This window comes from Lithobates pipiens, unplaced genomic scaffold, assembly GCF_037356315.1.
Source record: "Lithobates pipiens isolate NorthernLeopardFrog02 unplaced genomic scaffold, aLitPip1_a1.2 Scaffold_18, whole genome shotgun sequence".
In the NCBI taxonomy this organism is placed as follows: Eukaryota; Metazoa; Chordata; class Amphibia; order Anura; family Ranidae; genus Lithobates; species Lithobates pipiens.
Window position 1 is genome coordinate 59,256,675 of NW_027507758.1, and position 19,308 is coordinate 59,275,982.

General features: G+C 46.3%; 1 protein-coding gene across 1 annotated transcript in view; it reads left to right on the forward strand.

Moving 5' to 3' along the window:
* HHAT (hedgehog acyltransferase) overlaps positions 1 to 19,308 on the forward strand; it is a 568,477-nt gene that overhangs the window by 7,363 nt on the left and 541,806 nt on the right. The gene's annotated exons all lie outside the window — the stretch shown is intronic.

Genomic DNA, 19,308 nt, shown 5'->3' on the forward strand with positions numbered 1-19,308 from the left:
GCATATGCGCAACAGCAATAATAATATGCCATTGATAATAGCGCACGCCGTATCATTAAGAGTCCATTCACACAGGCGCAACACGACTTCCAGCGTGACTTTGGGAGGCAACTTGGACACGACTTGAGTATGAATCACAGAGCAATTTGGGGCAACTACAACGCGACTTTAAGTCGCCCCCAGGCCAGGCGACTTTGGCTGTGGCCAATCACAGAATAATCAGCTCTCGAGGGGGAACTCCACGCCAAATTAAAAAAAAAAAAACTGGCGTGGGTTCCCCCTCCAAGAGCATACCAGGCCCTTAGGTCTGGTATGGATATTAAGGGGAACTCCGTGCCAAAATGTAAAAAAAAAATATAGCGTGGGGGTCCCCCTCAAAATTCATACCAGACCCTTAGGTCTGGTATGGAGTTTAAGGGGAACCCCACGTAAAAATGAAAAAAAAAATGGCGTGGGGACCCCTTCAAAATCCATACCAGACCCTTATCCAAGCACGCAACCTGGCAGGCCGCAGGAAAAGGGGGGGGGGGGGGGACAAGAGAGCGCCCCCCCTCTTGAACCATATTAGGCCACATGCCCTCAACATTGGGAGGGTGCTTTGGGGTCTGACCCCAAAGCACCTTGTCCCCATGTTGATGGATACAAGGGCCTCATCCCCACAACCCTTGCCCGATGGTTGTGGGGGTCTGTGGGCGGGGGGCTTATCGGAATCTGGAAGCCCCCTTTAACAAGGGGACCCCCAGAACCCAGGCCCCCCGTGTGAAATGGTAATGGGGTACAAAAGTACCCCTACCATTTCACCTAAAAAAGTGTCAAATGTTAAAAATGACAAGAGACGGTTTTTGACAATCCCTTTATTTAAAGTCTTCTTTCCATCTTCTTTGGGTCTTCTTCTTTCTTCCTTCCTTCATCCTTCGGTATCTTCTTCTTCCTCCGATCCTCTGCTTCTTGCTCCGGTGTTCTCATCCGGCATCTTCCTCCACGGCGACTCTTCTTCCTCGCTTCGTTCTCAGGCCGCTCCGTTCAATGGGAGGCTCCCATTGTGTGATGCTTTTCTTCTGACACTTCTTATATAACGGAGGGTGGGGCCACCCGGTGACCCCGCCCCCCTCTGACACACCGTTCCGTTATAGAAGTGTCAGAAGAAGAATGAACTTTTATGTGTATTCCCAGCTCATCACTAACGCTAACATGACCTATGTGCAAATATACTTAAAAAAAAACATAAAAGTGAACCAGCGTAAAAATAAAAATCAAGTTGAGAGGTGCGCCCGTTCAACCTATGCAAATCCATTTACGTTGCTTGACATTTACTAAAATGTTTCCAGTGCAGTGAACCAAAGCATTTGAACGTGCGCAAATGCTGCTTGCACATGCGCAGTGCATACATTGACCTCACGCAGTTCTAAGTGTACTTGCAGGTGCAGCGGGCTTGTTCAGAAAAAGTTACTTTCTCATTCTATTTTGGGCATATTTGTTACTTGGGCAGTTATTACTTTACTTCTTCACATCACCCACATTACCCCCATGATATTGGCACTTCCACCTTCTTTAAATTTTGAGTTGAAGATGCTGTACGCCATGTCTATAGTGGCGCACCGATCGCCTCCTCCTGTGCGCCGAGAATACTATAATATTGTCAAAAGTGTTGGTACACCTGCCTTTACACACATGAACTTTAATGGCATTTCAGTCTGTAGGGTGCAATATTGAGTTGGCCCACCCTTTAGGCCCCTTTCACACATGCGGACATGATGTCCGTATTTCATTTATCCATTTGCGGATGAAATACGGACATGCATGCATTCCTATGGGATAGCGGGTGTCTGCGGATGAACATCTGCAGACACCCGATATCGTTTGCCTCCGCAATTGTCCGATTCTTCAGATGGAGGAAAATCCTATTTTTCTATCCGTCTGCAGAGCGGATCGGATGAACACGGACAGACGGTCCGTGCTCGTCCGATCCCCATAGAGGAGAGCGGAGAGCTGACAGGACAGTCCCTGCACAGTGTGCGGAGACCGCCCTGTCCACCGCCGGCTCAGCGGGGACAACGGAGCGATCCCCGCTGAGCAAGCGGATCATCACGGGGCGGATCACTACTGATCATTACTGATCCGCCCCGTGTGAAAAGGGCCTTACAGCTATAATAGCTTCACCTCTTCTACGAAGGTTGTCCACAAGGTTTAGGAGTGTGTCTGTGGGAATATTTGTGCAGGCCAGTCAATGTTCCTCCACGTCTCTATGGACCTTGCTTTGTGCGCAGTCTTGTTGGAACATGAAGGGGTCATCCCCAAACTGTTCCCACAAAGTTGGGAGCATGAAATTGTCTAAAATGTCTTGGTATGATGACGCCTTAAAGAGTTCCCTTCACTAAGGGGCCAAGCCCAATTCAATTTTGCGTGTATAAAGGCAGGCATCACTATACTTTTGACAATATAGTGTACATAAGAACACATTTGTAGAATCAGTGGAGACATTTTATGATGTTGATGTAAGCACAATTTAAATACATTCTTTTTCATGTTAATTGGATTAGACATACTACACAATATGGTATTTTTTTTCTCTATAGATCATTTCACCATTGTGAAGGAAACACTACAAGAAAGTTACAACCAGAGAGCACATTATTGGAGCTCCTTGGTCCACATTAGACTTTTTTTTTGGGTGGAGACCAAGATCAATTTTAATTTTGTGAATCGTGAGCGCAGATTTTCTTTATATACACACATACATATATATAAATTTTGTATTACAATTTAACCACTTCAATACAGGGCACTTAAACACCTTCCTGCCCAGACCAATTTTGAGCTTTCAGCGCTGTCGCACTTTGAATGACAATTGCGCGGTCGTGCTACACTGTACCCAAATGAAATTTTTATCATTTTTTTCCCACAAATAGAGCTTTCTTTTGGTGGTATTTGATCACCTCTACGGTTTTTATTTTTTGCTAAACAAATAAAAAAAGACAGATTTAAAAAAAAAAAATGTTTTTTTTTGTTTCAGTTTCAAAACGTTGTAAATAAGTACGTTTTCTCCTTCACTGATGGGCACTGATGGGGATGCACTGATGGGCACTGATGAGGTGGCACTGATAAGGTGGCATTGATGGCCACTGGTAGGCGGCACTGGGCGACACGGATGGACACTGCTAGATGGCACAAATTGGCACTGATAGCTGGCACTGATTGGCATGGATAGGCGGCATGAATGGGCATGGATAGGCGGCACAGATGGGCATGGATAGGCGGCACAGATGGGCATGGATAGGTGGCACAGATGGGCATGGATGGGCACTGATAGTTGGCATGGATGGGCACTAATAGTTGGCATAGATGGGCACTGATAGGTGGCAGGGATGGGCACTGATAAGCAACATTGTAGTGCATTGTTTTGTACTGATGGATGCCAATCAGTGCCAAACAATAATGCATACCAATCAGTGATGCCCATTGTGGGCACTGGCATCCATTGTGGACACTGGCATGCCGGGTGGTCTAGGGTGGCATGTCTGGTGGCATCCCTGGTGGTCCAGTGTGGGCATCCTCAGGGGAGCTGTGCTGATAATCGGTTAGCACAGACCCCCCCCCCCCCCTGTCAGAGGAGCAGCTGCTCTCCTCTACTCGCGTCTGACAGACGCGAGTGAGGAAAAGCCGATCACCGGCTCTTCCTATTTACACTGTGATCAGCCGTGATTGGACACGGCTGATCATGTGGTAAATAGTCTCCATCGGAGACTCTTTACCGAGATCATAGTTGCGGGGTGTCAGACTGACACCCTGCAACAATGATTACCGCGATGCGTGCCCCGGCGCGCGCGCAGTGTCTTAAAATCCTGAGGACGTCATGTGACGCCCGGTCAGGATTTTGAAACCACTTTGCAGCCGTCATTTGACTATTGGCGGGCGGCAAGTGGTTAAAACCGTTTTATTGATATTATTTATTTTTATTCTGTATTCCAAAGGCTGAATTTTTTTCATTCTGAACATGTGACCAGCAGCAAAGGACTAGAAGCTCCTCCTTATGTTTCCCTGCAGACAGGCTGGGAAACATCTGAGTCATGTGACAGCTGTTTATCGATTAGGAAAAAGGTGCTTGGATGTTTTTTTCATGAAAACAATTACAGTGCCATCATCCATATACAAAAAGAGAAGGGACAATGTAAATGAAACAGTGTGTGTTTAGTATCCCTTTAAAGACACCATAGTCTCTTAATTCGGTATACAAATGGACCCAAATTAGTTGGCCAGGACTGACACCTAGGGGCCAATATGATTTGTCACCTTCCTGAAGCCTCAAAAGACAAATCTAACCAATTTGTCTGCAGGCAAAGCAGGGGACAAAGTTTGTTTGCTTTGGAAGCTCCCAAATGTCTGCCAACTATCGATTTACAGTAGATTAACCACTTCCCGACCGGCGCACGCCGATGTACGTCAGCAGAATGGCACGGGCAGGCATATTGGCGTACAGATACGTACAATTTTAAATGCCGCCCTGCCATTGCGAGCGCGCCACCGCCGGCGGCGTGCTCACGTGCCGGTTGGGACCCCCATGAGTCCGGTCGCGGGTCCCGCGGACTCGATCGCCGCGGGCATGCCCGCGATCATCTCACGGGGTGGCTGAACGAGGAGATGCCGTTGTAAATATCTCCCCGTTCTGCATAGCAACAAGTGACGCTGATCTCTGCTCCATGTGATTGGAGCAGAGATCAGTGTTCACTAAAACAAGCCCAGCCCCCCAAAGTTAGTAACACCCCCCTAGGAACACTTAACCCCTACACTGCCACCCCCTGGTTAACCCCTTCACTGCCAGTGTCATTTACACAGGAATCACTGCATTTGTATAGCACTGATTGCTGTATAAATGACAATGGTCCCAAAAATGTGTCAAAAATGTCCGATGTGTCCACCCTAATGTCGCAGTCACAATAAAAATCGCTGATCGCTGCCATTTCTAATAAAAAAAAACTATTAATAAAAATGCCATAAAACTATCCCCTATTTTGTAAACGCTATAACTTTTGCGCAAACCAATCAATAATCGCTTATTGCGATTTTTTTTTTTTTTACCGAAAATATGTAGAAGAATACGTATCGGCCTAAATTGAGAGAGAATTTTTTATATATATTTTTGGGGGATATTTATTATAACAAAAAGTTAAAAATAATGCATTTTTTTCAAAATTGTCGCTCTATTTTTGTTTATAGCGCAAAAAATAAAAAATGCAGGGGTGATCAAATACCACCAAAAGAAAGCTCTAATTGTGGGAAAAAAAGGACGTAAATTTTGTTTGGGAGCCACGGCGCACGACCACGCAATTGTCAGTTAAAGCGACACAGTGCTGAATCACAAAAAGTGGTCTGGTCTTAAGCCAGCAAAATGGTCCGGTCTGTAAGTGGTTAAAGATCAGAGGAATAGATTTTAAATCTCTTTTCAAATATTTTTATTGATATATAAAAAGTATCATTACACAAGTACAGAAGGTCGTACAGTAGTGAGCAATTATAGCATAAATATACAGGCAACGCTTACAGTACGAGGCTAATGTAAAAAACATAATAAATCAAATGAAAGCATCCAAGATCCATTAGTGCCGACAGATCGCTTTAGTAGAAATCAGCTACTTTGGATCAAAGGTAGACTGAAGGGGGAATCCCACCAAGAGGAGGTCCCCAAGTAGGGTTAATCATCCCCAGAACTGGGGAACAGAAACCATTCAAAGAGTTTATACCCTACTGTAGTTTAAGTACAGGAGAAAACATTAAAGTCAACCAACCACAGAGAAAGAGATAGACAGAGAAAGAAACAGAAGCAAGAAAAAGTAAAGTATAGAAAAAGCGCAAGGGAGCACAGGGAAGAAAGATGGGACAGTGGGCGGCCCGGCGTCCCCAAGGGTCTCAATAAGAATGGGGCGTCCCTAGGTAAAAAGCTAACATTTAAGTTATAATACTAAAAGGTGGGGATCAAAATTTGGGGGTAGGAAGTGGTCCACCCAAGGTTGCCAAATCCTACAATAGAGAGGGAGTCTATCTAAAATAATTGCTTCAATTCTGCTATGAATCATGGCCTGGGTAACCCGGTTCTTAACTTCAGGGATGCTCAGGGTCGCAGATTTCCAGGCTTTTGCGATGGTCTGCTTTGCTGCTGTAACTACCTGAAGAAGGAGCCGTGTCTGGGTCGGGTAAACCTGCGGGGTATTAGGTTTAGTAAGGCAATCGCTGGATCTGGCGATAGAGTACATTGTAAAAGTCTGGAAAGGATAATAAAAATTTGCTTCCAAAATTCCGTCACCACTGGGCAGGCCCACCAAATATGAAGGTGCGTGCCGAGCTCATTACACCCCCGGAAACAGTTTGGAGAATAGTTTGGCACAAATCTGGATATCCTGGCTGGAACCAGGTACCAGCGCATTAAGACTTTATAATTGGCCTCAGCCGTGATTATATACTGAGTAACGATTTTAGTATTGAGCCAAACTCTGCCCCAATCTTCAGGTTCAAGACTAAGAGAAAGATCATGAGACCAAGAACTAGTATATAGTGGAGGAGAATTCAGGTTAGAGGAAAGATAGGAGTAGAGGCAGGATATGATTCCAGGAGAGTGTGGGTCCGTTTTACAAATTGTCTCAAAAGGGGTTAGTCGGCCTAGGTCAGTGCAAGATTAAGTGGTCATATGGACAAAGTGGGCTATTTGGAGGTATCGAAAACACTCTTTATGGGGAAGCTTAGTTTTGGCTTGCAAGACCGGGAACTTTAGGATTGCATTACTCGATACCAGGTCACATACTCTAGTAAGGCCCCAGGCATCGAACAAGGCGGGATCCGAGTAAGCGGGAGTGAAACTTGGGTGGCCAATAAAGGAGAGTAAGGGGGAGTGAGGTGATTGTAATTTATAAGTAGCCTTCAACTTGTCCCACAACCCTAGTGAGAAATGGGTGAAAGGATTACAAATCAACTTCCTTGCTGAGGATGGTAGCCACAGTAAATTAGATATGATCAGGAGATGGGCATCTACAGTCTCGAGGCTGACCCACAGGGGTGTCTCAATGGTCGCATGGTAAAGGGCCAATTGAGCCAATTGCGCTGCGTAAAAGTAAAGCCTGAGATTGGGTACACCCAATCCTCCCTGCGCCTTGTGACGAAACAGGGTCTGCCTGGAGACCCTAGGCCTTGTTGACCCCCAGATGTACTGAAAAATATGACTCTGCATGACACGGTGGAAATATGGGGGGATTGCGACCGGAAGTACCCTAAAAAGATATAGCAACTTGGGCAGCAACGTCATTTTCACGGCCGCGATCCTACCCAACCATGAAACACAGAGTGGTTGCCAAGAGGCCATAAGGGATGTAAGGTTACGTAATGCGGGGAGATAATTGGCCTGGAACAGTTGAGCTGGGTCACTAGTGAGTTTAACACCCAGATATAGAATAGAAGATGTTGACCATTGAAAGGGATAAGTTTCCTTTAAATTTTGAAAGGTTTCCAATAGCAGAGACACATTGAGGGCCCGCGACTTAGTTTGGTTTACCTCTAGTCCAGAGACCAAAGCAAATTTATCCAAAAGGTGAAAGAGGTTTGGGAGCGAGGTGTGAGGTGAAGTAATAAACAGGAGAGCATCGTCAGCGAATAGGCAAAGCTTGTGCGACACAGAGGCAATGTCCAAGCCTTTGATATTGGGATCCGTTCTGATCAAGGCCGGTAAGGGCTCTATGGCAAGGGCAAAAATTAGCGGGGAAAGGGGACATCCTTGCCTAGTTCCACGCTGGATAGGGAATCTATCGGAGGCGAAGCCCGAGTATTTAACATAGGCCTGTGGGTGGGTATAAAGGGTATAAAGGGCCTGAACCCATTGTAAAAATGTGGGCCAAAGCCCCAAAGCTGTAGCACATACTGCAAATATGGCCAGGATAACGTATCAAAGGCTTTTCGAATATCAAGCGAAAGCAGGTGCATTGGGATTTTACAAGATCTGGTGATATGAAGCTTGAAACTGTAAAAGATACTTATTGTAGTTAGCCTCTAATTGTTGTGTTTGCAGGAGCTTATCCCTCTTAAGATGTGTGGCTATAGAGATACATTTACCTCGAATCACAGGCTTATGTGCCTCCCAAAGGAGGATGGGAGATATACCCGGAGTGGCATTATGTTGAATATATTCAGCTAGGGCTACTTGAATATCTAAACAAAATGATTGATTAGCCAGATGTTTATCACTAATACACCATGTCTTATCAGTAGATTGAGGGATCAGAGAAGTAATTGTGGTAATGACAGCGCAATGATCTGACCAGAAGATCGGGTGTATGTGAGGACAGCGCAATGATCTGACCAGAAGATCGGGTGTATGTGAGATTGAAGTAGTATGGGGGAAGATGCAACAGGTACGAATATATGATCAATCCTAGAAAATGAGTTATGGGGGTTGGAATAAAATGTAAAATTTTTCCTAACCGGATTGCATTCTCTCCAGGAATCAAGAAGGGAGGCCTGTTGTAGTAGAGTGCGAAAGTGGGACGAAGCTGAAGATTGTTCCGGGGTGCAAGGGGATTTATCCAAGTGAGGGTGGATTACCAAATTGGAGTCACCACATACCAACAGGGTACCCTTAGAGTGAGCCTTAATCGTTTGAAAAAGATGTGAGAAAAAAGAAACAGGGTTTCTATTTGGGGCATAATATGAAACAAGAGTGACTTCCGTGTCTTGGAGGAGGCCGACTAGAATTATATAGCGGCCTTCTGGATCTTTAATTTCAGTGATAAGGGTAAAGGGCAATGAGCGGTGTAAGGCTAACAGAACTCCCCTTTGCTTAGTTGCCGCTGAGGCGGTGTAAACTTGTGGGTATTTATAGCTAAATGATCTAGGGGTTTTATGAAAGGAGAAATGGGTCTCTTGAAGTGCAACTATGCTCGCCCTCAAGGACGCAAAAGAGCGAAATGCTTTGACTCTCTTACTAGGGGAGTTAAGCCCTTTAACATTTAACGACAAGATATTCAAGGGGGCCATGTTCGTTCTGTGAGGGAGAAAGGCTTATAAACCCATGGGGCCGCACGGGTCGCCCGGACAAGGGGGTAGAGAGGGAAAAAGGAGGGAAAAGGAGCAGAGGGGAGGAAAGGAAATGAAAAGAAGTAGAATAAGAAAAGAAATTCACGTAAGGCGTATATATGAACCATCTTACTGAAATACGTCAGACTAAAAACACCCGACAAAAGTGTACACCGTCCCCCCAGCCCAAAACCAGGTCAGGCAGAGGGTGTACTTAACTATAGGGGGGAGCAGTGACAGCTCTCCGCCGTGTACCGGGACACTGGTAAGATCATATTTGAGATCGTTGTATCTAACCATCAAGTAACCATAACATTTAGGGCCGGTTCACACTGCAGGCGAGGCGAGGCGACTCCGACTTGCCTCGCCGCGACCTGCCGCGACCTCAGCGGCAACTTGCAGATGACTTCTGTATAGAAGTCAATGCAAGTCGCCCCGAGGTCGCTCAAAAGTAGTACAGGAACCTTTTTTCTGAGTCGGAGCGACTCGAGTCGCTCCTCTCAGAACGGTTCCATTGTACAGAACGGGGGCGACTTGCGAGAGTGAGGCGAGGCGAGTCGTGTCGCCTCGCATCGCCCGCTGTGTGAACCGGCTCTTAAGTAAGTGCATCAATTAAGCAATTGTAAAAATAACACATACAACTTAAAGAGGAATCCTTCCTAGAAGGGAGGAAGAGAAAGAGGGGGAGGGGGGGGGGGTAGGGAAAAAGGAAAGGGGAAAAAAGGGGAAAAGGGAGGGGAAATATGGTGTAAGGAAAGGAAAAGGGGGGAAGGGGAAGGAAAAAAGTTAACATAGTTACTGTCTTGGTAGCAGAGGACTATAAACAGTAAATAATTCACTGGACAACAGTGGGGACTTGTATCATACTATCATCCGACACTGGGAGAAAGCAAATTACAGAAACCCTCCAAAGGACAGGTGAGGTGTCTTGGCCAAGCACAAACAGTTCAGCGGGGCACAAATACTTTGGGGCTGACATAGCTTGTTGCAGTTGTGCGCAAGGGGCTACCCTTGCGGATTGCAGATGGAGTCGGATAGTCACGGGAGCCCTGTTTGGGGGTAGCCACATAGGGATAAGGACCCGGACGGGCTGGAGTGCGTGGAAGGACAGTGTCCGAGAGTTGGACCGGAGGAGACAGATGAAGCGATTCCAGCAAATTCTGAAGGGCCTCTGGTGTGGTAGCAATGTGTTGCTGTCCTTTGTGAAAAAATTGGAGGGCGAAAGGAAAACGCCATGTATATTTAATTTGTTGCTGGGTGAGAATTTACAGTTGCGGTTTCATGGCGCGGCGCTTCGCAATGGTAAGGGGGGCCAAGTCTGTAAATGGTTGGTAAGAGTGTCCCTGGAAGGTGAGGTTATCTTTATTGCGAGCAGAAACAAGGAGTTGTTCTTTTGTCTTGAAAAAGTGGAACTTGATAATTATATCACGCGGGGGTCCGTCCGTTTGACGACGGGTGAGGGCCCTGTGAATTCTGTCGAATTCTAATCGTTCCACAGGAATCGAGGGCGAAAGTTCCTGGAACAAAGCCAGTGTAAATGCTTGCAAGTCATCCACTGATTCTGGAATACCCCGGAGGCGCAGATTCGACCTGCGGGAGCGATTCTCTGAGTCCTCGAGACGGGAAAGCAGCATGGCGTTCTCTTCACGGAGCGATAATTGCTCTTGTGCGTGTTCACGGAGAGTTAGCTCCATATCATCAGCACGGGTCTCAAGATCTGCAGTCCTCTGACCAAGTTCCCTAATCTCTCGTGTCAATTTGTTTGTGATTTGGTCAGAGGTCGTTTTAAGGTTTTTTTTAGCATAGTGTCCATATGTAGTAGAAAGTCAGCTTGTGACATACCTGATGGGGAGAGGTAAGAAGAGTCGCCTTGTGCAGGGATGCTGTCCTCATCCTCATCGCTGTGCAGATCTGCCGAGTGTGAGGGGCTGTCACGCTGTTGTGCTCGCGTCTGTGCTTGAGCCTGAGCCTGTGCTTTCGCCGCCATCTTGGAGGAGGCCCGGGCGAGCGCCTCCTTGATAGGTTTGGGCTTCGTTTTGCCTCGATGGCCGGTAAGGACCATCGCCGAGTTGGCGCAATAGATGCCCGCTGCGATCCCGGTAGAAGCGGGGCTGAGATCTCGCTTTAAAGAGCAGAACGGGTCCCGAGAATACGGCGGAGAGTGCGGAGCTCTAGTGAGGTGCGTCCATCACGGTGAGCCTCGCACATGCGCCCCCAGATTTTATCTCTCAAATATTGGTTGCAGGGAAACTAAAATAATTCCTTCTGATCGTATACATTTTGGGAATGTGTACATATAAATCTATATTCGCAGTGTATGCAGAATTCAAGAGAAATACCCAAAAGCATTATATGGCGCCACGACAGCCAAGGCCATTTAACCCTGGTCACTACAGAACCATTCTGCGGGCTGGGAAGGGAATGACCAGGAATAAAATCCATATTCCAAAAAATTTAGGACTATGAGTTATGGTCGTGTGATTCACGTGGAGTCGGTCTAATTGGTGGATTGCAGATGTTTCTGAGATGCTCCTGTCGCAGGATAAATCTTAGTAAACATTTGATATCTGTTTTAAAATCTCTTTTATTTTCATAGTGAATAGCCAACTGTGCGTGTACTTCTTTCTTTTTTTTGGAATTCTTTTTCTTTGTACATTGTTTATGCACCTCTTACTTCTGTGTACCATGCTAGGACTCCTATCCCTGGAGAGATTGTTGCATTGTAGTATGGGCTTCTTTTCTAAACTGTATGCAATTGTACTGTGTATTGGCAGATTATATGCAGATTGTTGGCGATCAGATCTGCCAGACTGAGATCTGTGGGTGTATGGTTGCCTAGCAAACCAGACTGTGGACAAGCTGCTAGGTGGTGGCAAGCTACTATTTGTTGTGTGTCTTGTGTGGGTCTGTGTGTGGACAGTAAGAAGAGTGATCAAGGGTTCTAGCTTGTAGGATAGCTGAAGGGATCCTAGAAATGTGTGTCAATTGCTAGACTGCTCCCCAAACCTTAGGGTCGGTTCACACTGAGGCAGCACGACTTGCAGCGCGACCGCCTCAGGCAACCTGCATCCGACTTCAGCGGCAGTTTGCAAAATGACTTCTGTATAGAAGTCAATGCAAGTCGCCTGAAGTCACCCCAAAAGTAGTACAGGAACCTTTTTCTAAGTCGGATTAGAACGGTTCCATTGTACAGAATGGAGCGCAACTTGTCAGGCGGCTAAGTCGCCTGACAAGTTGCCCCAGTGTGAACCGAGTCTCAGAGTGCAAAGGATAGCCTGTAATGCTGCGTACACACAACCGTTTTTTCTGTTAGAATAAACTCTGACGGTTTTGCTTGTGTGTGGTCAGCATGCTAGATTGGAGTTGAGTCTCTTAATGGTAGTGTGAATGTGAAAGTGTATCACAGTTGGTCTTAATTGCTCAAAGTAAGCTCCCCCTCACTCCATCCTACCCCAGTCAAGGGCCTCGGTTAGCTAGTTGTCGTGCGTTTGCCTGTCTTGACAGTTTTTAGGCAGAATACTGCATCTCAATGCAGGACACAGGGCACATAGGACACAATCGTTTTCTATGTGTACTTGCATTGAGCCTCCCTTGATCTATGCAGATCGAGTCAGCTCAATGGACATGCTGTGAATGAGCCCTTAAAGTGGTTGTAAACCCATATAAAAAAAAAAAAAAAAAAACAAGACATAGGCATAATGAGCTAGTATGCATCACATACTAGCTCATTATGAAATAATTACCTTAGATTGTAGCTGTTACAGTAGTCCCCGTACACCGCTGTGACCAGCGACATGTCTCCCGGGCATATTTCCTGGATTCATGGGCTCGATTGCTGTAATTGGTCGGAGCCGCAATGACGTCACTCCCACGCATGCGAGGGGGAGCTGCCGGCCACTGCACAAGCCCTTTCGAAACGGCGCGGTCGAGCCGTTTCTTCAGTGCGCATGCGCCAATGACCTCAGCACAAGCGTATATGGTAAATATGTAAATATCTCCTAAACCATGCAAGTTTAGGAGATATTTACAGTACAGTACCTACTTATTATAGGCTTACCTGTAGGTACAAGTGGTGTAACAGGGTTTACAACCACTTTAACCACTTCAATATCTTAGGGCATCATATGACGTCCTTGACTTTGTGGAGGGATATCTGAATGATGCCTGCAGCTACATGATCTCTAAATGATCTCTAAATGATCTCTTGATCATTTGTATAGGCAACGAGATGTCCGTTCCCCCCTCCCTCCCCCTCTCACCATCCGGTGCTTCTCCGGGCTCTCCCGTGCCATCGGGGGCCCGGAGAAAGAATCGGATGGTGCCGGATGATGACAATGACTAAGATGACTAAGACCATCGAAGGCCCGGGCGTAACGTCATAACGCCACGACTGGGTTCCCGGAAATAAACAAAGCCGTGATCGCCGCTGTTAGCATGAGATCGGTGAATTTTTGTTCTTGATCTCTTGCTTTCCAGCCTGGAGGAGAGATGTGGGGTCTTATTGACCCTCATCTCTCCATAATGAGGACCTGTCACAATAGATTGCTAGAACAAGGGATGTTTACATTCTTTGTAATAGGAATAAAAGTGATAAAAAAAAAAAAAAAAGTGTAAAAAAAATAATAATTAAGTAAAATAAAAAATATATGTTAAAATGCCCCTGTCACCAGTAGCTCGCGTTCGGAAGCGAACGCACACATAAGTCCCACCCACATATGTAAACGCCGTTCAGAGGTATCGCTGCGTGCGTTAGAGCATGTGCAACAATTCTAGCACTAGAGCTCCTCTGTAACTCTAAACTGGTAACCTGTAAATATTTTCAAAGCGTCGCCTATGGAGATTTTTAAAGCGGAGGTCCACCCTAAAGTGGACCTTCCGCTCATCGGAACCCTCCCCCCCTCCGGCGCCACAATTGGCACCTTTCAGGGGGGAGGGGGGTGCAGATACCTGTACAGTACAGGTATCTGCACCCACTTCCGGGATAGCTCTCTGCGGAAAGGGGCGTAGATTACGCCCCTTTCCGCAAGTGCCCGCCCCTTTCCGCAAGTGCCCCGCTGCCTGCTGGGAAACACACAGATCCCAGAGGCAGCGGGGACCGTCCTTATTGTGCAGCGCAACTCGCGCATGCGCAGTAGGGAACTGGGAAATGGAGCCTTTCGGCTTGCGGCTTGCAGATGGCGGCGGCAGGACCCGAGAAACGATCTAGAGATCGGCTTCGGGTGCCGACATCGCGGGCGCGCTGGACAGGTAAGTGTCACTATTTTAAAAGTCAGCAGCTGCAGTATTTGTAGCTGCTGGCTTTAAAAAAAAAAAAAAAAAAACGCGGACTCCCGCTTTAAGTACAGAAGTTTGCCATTCCATGATTGTGGGCAATTTTAAAGCATGACATGTTAGGTATCTATTTACTCAGCGTAACATCATCTTTCACATTATACAAAAAAATTGGGCTAACTTTACTGTTTTGTTATTTTTTAATTCATGAAACCGTTTTTTTTTCCAAAAAAAAGGTGTTTGAAAAATGATTGCGCAAATACCGTGCAAGATAAAAAAAAGTTGCAATGACCACCATTTTATTCCCTAGGGTGTCTGCTAAAAACATATATAATATTTGGGGGTTCTGAGTAATTTTCTAGCAAAAAATGATGATTTTTACATGTAGGAGAGAAGTGCCAGAATAGGCCCGGTATTGAAGTGGTTAATGATTAGAGCATCAAAACTTTGTGACTTGATTTTTATATCTAGAGTTCAGTTTAATAAGCTGCCGGCTGCAGATCATGGACTCCGTCATAGAAGTTGGAGGCACTTTGTGGGGTGGTCGTGTTCTGAGTCGGGTTGCGGTGCGGTGTGGACTCGGTGCTCTGACATTACACTCTTCCCGCTCTGTAATGCGCTCACCATCCACATTCCCAGTCTCCCATTATCTGTCTTTCTGTGACTCTTTCCTCCCAGAATGACACAGTAGGAGGTTCAGGAGAGATTATGTGGCTTAGCGGTCCTGGATGACATCCCTGGCCAGTTTATTCTCTAGTCAATAGTGCTGTTTGTTTCCAGTATCACCTGCTGCATTGTGTTACCTACCCATCATCCTTCCCGTGGCTCCGTCCCACTCACGTCCCCCCACTGTTCCATTCTCTCCCACTCCTACACACTGCATACTGGCTTTGTAGAGAGCTTTCAGTCTGTTCCTTATTCCAGCCTCTTTACTTTCCCTTCTTTCAGCCCGGATTTAATATTATTCAGTTGCTGTTGCATCTCATGATATGCCTGTACTGCTATCTACAGTGACTTGAAAAAGTATTCATACCCCTTGAAACTTTCCACATTTTGTCATGTTATAACCCAAAAACATAAATGTATTTTATTTTATTGGGATTTTATGTGATCCAACACAAAGTGGCACATAACTATGAAGTGGAAGGAAAATGATAAATGGTTCTTACATTTTTTTTTACAAATAAATATGTGAAAAGTGTGGGGTACATTTGTATGGCGCCCCCCTGAGTCAATACTTTGTGGAACCACCTTATTTGGGATGTCTCTACCAACTTTGCACATCTAGAGAGGGACATTTTTGCCCATTCTTTGAAAAATAGCTCAAGCTCTGTCAGATTGGATGGATGGAGAACAGTCATTTTCAAGTCTTGCCACAGATTCTCATTTGGATTTAGGTCTGGACTTTGACTGGGCCATTCTAACACATGAATATGCTTTGATTTAAAGGGATTGTAAGGTGATTTATTTTATTTTATTTAAAATAACAAACATGTTATACTTACCTCCACTGTGCAGCTCGTTTTGCACAGAGTGGCCCCGAACCTGCTCTTCTGGGGTCCCTCGGCGGCTGTCTCGGCTTCCTCCCGCAGATGCTTCTCACGTTCATGCGAGCTCCCTCACATGGTGAGAAGCATCTGCTGGCGCCCTCCCGTGAAACAGCCGGCGGCTATAGCCGCTCGCTGTATCACACGGCCCCGCCCCCCGGCGCTCCGTGTCAGTGGATGTGATTGACAGCAGCGCGAGCCAATGGCTGTGCTGCTTTCCATCCATCCACTCCAGCCAATCAGCGGCCAGGCTGAACGATGGAAAGGACGTCGGGGGACGAGCGCGGGACTTTCGAGGGGTGGAGTAAGTAAAACGGGGGGAGGGGGCTGGGGGCGCAGGCAGTGTCAGATGTTTTTTCACCTTAATGCATAGAATGCATTAAGGTGAAAAAACATTTACCTTTACAACCCCTTTAAACCATTCCATCCTAGCTCTGGTTGTATGTTTAGGGTCATTCACCTGCTGGGAGGTGATCGCCTACCCCAGTCTCATGTCTTTTGCAGACTCTACCAGGTTTTCTTCTAAGATTGGCCTGTATTTGGCTCCATCCATCTTGCTATCAGCTCTGACCAGTTTCCCTGTCCCTGCTGAAGAAAAGCATCCCCACAACATGTTGCCACCACCATGTTTCACGGTGGGGATGGTGTGTTCAGGGTGATGTGCAGTGTTTGTTTTCCGCCACACATATCGTTTTGCTTTTATATCAAAAAGTAAAATTTTGGTCTCATCTGACCAGAGCACCTTCTTCCACATTGCTGTGTCCCCCACATGGCTTCTCACAAACTCAGAGGAGGAGGAAAACTCCTACTATAAGCTTTAACCAGACACTGATAGAAGTCACAAGACTGCTATGTACTGCTAATTAGAAAAGGTATTTAGCAGTATATAGTTACTAAAATAATTGCGTATCCATGTTCTCTGTACTGTGGAAGACCAGATATAGTAAATGCAGACTCCTTGGTTTAGTAACACTTTAAGTCTTGCTTTGTTCTTCATTACTTAGCCCCGTGAGAGCATTCCTAAAGCCCTCGAGATCTACCTGTTCAGATTTATTGACTGAAAACAGTGATATCTGTCTGCAGACAAAGGTACATTCTTTATACTGTATTCTATTAAGGCCCATTAACCAGGATTTGACAAATTTGCTTTGAATCTAGGAGCCAGTTTGTGCGCATGCATGGCGATGTGTAACAAGTAGCACAAGCAACGTTTTCATGCGTAGGTGCCCCAACGCGTGCATTTACATTTGTGCATGCGTATATGTGGGGGGGGGCCTTGAAAAAAAATTGGGGGAGATTTTTTGTGCTTGGGTGTAACTACTTTTTTTTTAAATAACAAAGATGTTATACTTACCTCCACTGCACAGCTCATTTTGCACAGAGTGGCCTCAAACCTGGTCTTCTGGGGTCCCTCGGCAGCGTCTCAGCTTCTCCCTGCAAGAACTAACCACCGTCATGCAAGCTCGCTCGCATGGTGATTAGTTCTTGCGGGAGCGCTTCTGTGATGTGGCCGGCGGCTATAGCCGATCACTGTATCACTCGGCCTTGCTCCTCGGCGCACCGCGTCATTGGATGTGATTGACAGCAGCTCGAGCCAATGGCTGCACTGCTTTCAATCCTTCCACTCTAGTCAGTCAACGGCCAGGCTGAGCGCCGAAGAGGACATCGGGGGCGAGCACAGCAGGTAACCGGGCTCAGGTAAGTAAAATGGGGGGGCCGGTATTGTCGGATGTTTTTTCACCTTAATGCATAGGATACATGAAGGTGAAAAAACGCGAACCTTTACAACTCCTTTAACTTTTTCCATCACATTGGGGACAAAAAGTCCCCTTTGTGATACATTTTTGGGGACAGGTTCTCTTTAATGAGACATGCAGGCTCTAAAACAATGTTTCTCATGTACCCCCAACAGGTCATGTTTTCAGGATTTCCCTCAGATGAAACGGCTGTGGTAAATACTAAGGCAGTCAAATCAAATCACCTGTGCAAAATAATGGAAAGCCTGAAAACGTGACCTGTTGGGGGTACTTGAGGACTGGAGAGGAGAAACGTTGGTCTAAAAGACCCCCAATGTCTCCCCTGTGCTCGATTGAATGTAATGTAATGCAATGTCCCGGGCATTCGCGATAGAAATTGTGCATCACTGATGCAACAGTGAATGGGCCCAGGTGCCAGGACACAATTTTAAAGCGGGGTTCCACCCTAAAGTGGAACTTCCGCTCATCAGAACCCTCCGTTGCCAACTTTCAGGGGGGAAGGGGGTGCAGATACCTGTCTAAGACAGGTATTTGCACCCACTTCCGGGCATAGACTCCCACGGGAGTCTATGCTGTTTCCTGTCCCGCCGCGCTGTCTGCTGGGTCACAAACGGCTCCCAGAGACAGCGCGGACCATTCCTAGTGCGCTGCCCGACTCGCACATGCGCAGTAGGGAACCGGGAAGTGAAGCCGCAACGCTTACCTAAAATGGCAGCGGCAGCAGCCGAGAGCAGAGCGATCGATCGGTCCTCGGCTGCCGGCATCGCTGGAACCCGGGACAGGTGAGTGTCCATTTATTAAAAGTCAGCAGCTGTAGTATTTATAGCTGCTGGCTTTTAATATTTTTTTTGTAGGTGGAATCCCTCTTTAAGTCGCCATGGCGATCCGATTCCTGGGATTTGTCATGACCTGCCATTAACACTGTACATTTTGATAATGAGAGTTTAACCGAATAAACCGCGGCGCATTAATTTTCAGATGGCACCCCAATGAAATAGGCTAGATGTGAGAAACAAGGCACCCCTTCTCCTTCTATTATATTCCGACTATGCAGCTAGCAAAGAGAGGGCTGTTGTGAAAGAGAGTGATTTTCTCTATCTTCATGCAATGGCCTTCTTGCTTGGAACATTTCAGCTTGCAAGTCCCCCTCCCCCTGCATTCCTCATGAGACGCTTGTGTCCGGCAATTGCTTAGACATGAAATAAAAATGCTGTGTGTCAAAGCAGCCGTCTCCTTGCTAGCTGCGTTGTCGGATGGCGGTGGAGGCATGAGGGGTGCCCTGTCCAATCTCACAGCTAGCTTTAGACAGTACACAGGAAGATGGGACAAATTCTAAACATACCTTATCCCCTGGGAAACAGAACACATGATAAACAAATGAAAGCGTGACTTCTTTAATTTGCTAAAGCACTGTGTGTCATAAACAATTGCCACTTTTTAAATAAAAAATTGGTTTACCTTTTTTTTTTTTTTTTTTTTTTTATTCTTTGTTGCATCTCGGTGCTGCAGATTTTATGCAGCCTCTTTGTAGCCACTTCCTGTCTACATGCACTCCATCAATGGCTGCCTGGTAATTCTCAGGGCAGGTTTCCTGATGGTGATAACAGTAAGCCATACCTGCACAATATGCATTGAAAAAGCTCATTGTAGTCTTCATTAGGAATTCTGTGTGATAGGGTGAC